The 3,670-nt window shown below is 38.2% G+C and overlaps 1 non-coding gene across 1 annotated transcript; it reads left to right on the top strand.

Moving 5' to 3' along the window:
• The first annotated feature begins 3,180 nt into the window (after positions 1–3,180).
• Positions 3,181–3,251, top strand: Smp_tRNA_02189_Thr_CGT.1.1. The gene has a single exon. It is a non-coding gene (tRNA).
• The last annotated feature ends 419 nt before the right edge of the window (positions 3,252–3,670 follow it).

Below are 3,670 nucleotides of genomic sequence, written 5' to 3'. Positions count from 1 at the left end.
ATAGGAAGCATGACATCAGATGATTGACGTGCGAAAGACTTATTTAAGTCACATACATTCAACTGATTATCGCTTTCAATACGTCTTTTACGTGTAAACTCTTTAACTAGTTTCAGCATGTTTGATGAGCTTTTAACAAGGTAGGAGTTTCTCAGTAAACATCGAGTTCAGACTTCTAATATCTTGGTTTATCAAACCATTTAGTTTTCGGATTTCTATGGTGTTTTCCTCTTTGTAAAATATTTATTTTGGCCCTCATAATTGTTTTAGTTGTAGAGAATTAAGTCATCCAAAATTAACAGAAATGTTTCAATGGGACAACAAACATAGAAGCAGAAGTTTAGATAACAAATGATAATACTGTTGAGTCGGCTTCCAGAGAACTCCAACAGAGCCTCCAGAGGCTTATAAAGAGCCCCAGCCAATCAGAGTACGATAGAACATTCTAGAGTTCCAACTTGGCATGCTACTATTGGTCGGTAGCAATATATGTCGTTAAATGGATTGGCTGAAATAGGATGTTGATTTAACATATGCTAACATCTATAAATACCTATGATTTTTGTACAAAAATGAACCTTGCAATAAAGTGTTTCTCTGATACTCGTGTCTTCTCTCTGGTGTTCCAGTCGCTGAGTAGTGCTAGCCCTGGGGTTATCCGAATAGCTTAGGATCTGAATAAAGCGTTCAACCTACAAGACATATCAAATACCAACGGTGTTTTTCGACCAATTATTTGTAAATGATACCCAGTTTGTCTCACAAAACATGTATTTCAGATTTTGGACATTTTTCTCCGAGTAATTTCTGTATTTGTCTTTCTTTGTCTGGTGTTAGATTGTAATATTTCTAGGCTTGTTATATATACTTGGTGGAAAACGATTAGTACAATGGTTAGAACTAGAAAATACAGCACGTTTACGGGTCATATATATTCCCACATCGTTAATGGCAGTTAGGTCTAAATGAGGATCCGAATGTGTAGGAAAGTCACAACACTTTGGTAACCTAGTGATGAAAGAAAGCTACAGCCACATCAATTAAAATTACTACATACGATCGATTGTGAACCATTGGAGGTAGTAACAGCAAATTAAATGAATTCATCAACGAAAAGAGATAGTGACGATGATGTGCAAACCGGAGTCACGTAGATGTTAGTGACAAAGACGTCAATGCATATGTTCAAGTGTTTTGGACGGCACCTTAAAGTTAAAGTCGTTTGAAAACCTCAAAATATCCAAAATTAGATCAATGCCAATTCTTTTTCATAAATATGGCTTCACCGCCGCCACACCATTTATTATTTTTTGATCAATCCTGACGATAAATATTGAAACATTGTAGTGATGCTAAACAATAGTCTTGTAAATCATTTAACTAGAATTATTGAATTGTGATCATAATACACTTACGATACATGTTTAGACTTAGTAGGAATTGAGAAAAGTTGACTTAACCAATTAGTTGTCGGCATTTGAAAGTTATCATTCCAGGGATTGACATCTGATTGATGTTCATTCTTTTAAGTGAACATTACCAGCCGCCGCTATATCTTTGAACTCTTTTATACCTTGTAGAGCGATAGTCTGTAAATTTTTCATACAAATGCTAGCGATTAATAGATCTAATAATGTGTCAAACAAAAAAGGTAACTTGTTGGGATATCTAGATGGTAGGAACAGGTATCCCAGATCTTCAAGCAGGCCTGAAGTAATCTAATTGGATGACTTAACCAGAATGGCTATCCTTTTTCCAGCCTATCTTTAGATCACCAATATAGGTGACCCAGGTTGATGATTGGGATCTATTCAGGTTAGGCGAGAGTAGTGTGACCTCATGGCTTACGTTGAAGTTATGCCTCACGGTTAAGTCGTTACCTGGTTAATCTAGTAACTATAAACAGGTGACTCGACTTCCAACCAATGACGCGTTGACCGATGCGAGCAGACTAGAGTCCTTTTGGTCCCCCCCCCGTCTAGCCCTGACTGTTCAGTTTAAAGAACAGTAACACCAGCTTTCACTGGATGAATCATACATTTCAAACATACATGGTTTTTATGCAAGCAAATCAGATCACAAATAACTGCACAGGATCAAGCCAAAATGTGGCCGTGATTATGAAAGACTAACTAATAAATTGAGTATAACCTAAGAATAGTAGATCGTATAATGATAGTCAATGCATCAGATAAAAGCTTACTGTGAAGGGAATACAGGTATACACATATATAATCTAGTTACTCAACAGTTATGCGGTAAGAATATATATAATGACAGTCTATAAACAGTTTCCGGAAGTTACCCCTAATTTGGTTAACTCCAGATATGACACGCTTGTTCCGCCTAGGTAAATGGGTTAGACGTTTGCACTTTGCACAGTCAGTGAGCATTGTTAGATCAGATCTCTAATTTGAGGGCCATGAGAATAATTAGCATAAAAATATATGTGGAAGTTTAATCTAAGGCCCTCTAATACAAGCACAGATGGCGCGGGCTCACTAACTAGAAAAGAAGTGTTGACATGAAAACCTCCTATCCGAACGTGGATATTAACTGTATCAGTAATGATTAAGTGGTGGTCGATGAAATCAGTGATTTCTCAGCTCATTTCCCATACTTCATTCGGAAGTATTTGATTATATTCTGCCAGTAAAACAACAACTGTATAAAAATTGTTTGTGCCAGCAACATCTGGATAAGCATGAGGCACTAATAGAGTTAGTAGTAATTGGCAGAGAACTCAAAACCTGTTCCTATCAGCCGATCCTCTCTCAGAAATACTTATCACCTTATAAAGAAACGACTTGCAACATTTACAAAATTCACATAAATGACAAACATTTCCATATTAATAGATTCGTGCATAATGAAACTAATGGTATCTGGTCGAATGCAAACCAACAAATTAAAAAAAGTTTGGAAATGCATAGAAGAATTTGACGTGCTTTCCAAGTGATCAAAATACCAACAAAAAACGGAAAGGAAATTGACCGAAAAAATAGGAAAATATATTATAATTTGCATAAATCAATATTGGAAATAAGACGAGCAATCGATGAAGTGATGAAGGAGATGATGAATGAGTGGAAGAAACGAGAATAAACAGTGTTGGCGCAGTGTGAAAGATGTTGTTGTTGTGAGGTGGTGCGGTAGTGTTGTTTGAGGAGAGAAATGCGCGCCTCTATAGCTCAGTGGTAGAGCACTGGTCTCGTAAACCAGGGGTCGGGGGTTCGATCCTCCCTGGAGGCAGTAGGTTTTCACACCCTACCATCAAAACCACCAACAACATCGACAATAATTAACACTCAACACACCACCGATGATCACCGACACCCGATACACAAGTGCCAGTCGGATCGACGGTCAGAGCGCTCCATCATCGTACACTCGCCATCAAATCACATTTTCCGACCACATATGTACTGAGTGTATTGGGACAGACAAACGGTTGATCGCTTCAACAATCAATCTCGTGCTACCCGATTAACTCTCCATCACCAATGCGCAGTCATGTCAATGGAAGTAGAGTGACACGGCATATAGTTGAAGCACTCACTGTCTCCGACTGCGACTGTGACCAGTGTCGAACACACACCCACACAAGTACAACCACAATCACATTCACATCATTTGACGCGTGACTGTGCTACTGCTTACACCGACTTGC

Source organism: Schistosoma mansoni (genome assembly GCF_000237925.1).
Source record: "Schistosoma mansoni, WGS project CABG00000000 data, supercontig 0041, strain Puerto Rico, whole genome shotgun sequence".
Classification (NCBI taxonomy): Eukaryota; Metazoa; Platyhelminthes; class Trematoda; order Strigeidida; family Schistosomatidae; genus Schistosoma; species Schistosoma mansoni.
The sequence above is the reverse complement of the archived record's forward strand: the minus strand, read 5'-3'. Positions and strand labels throughout refer to the sequence as shown.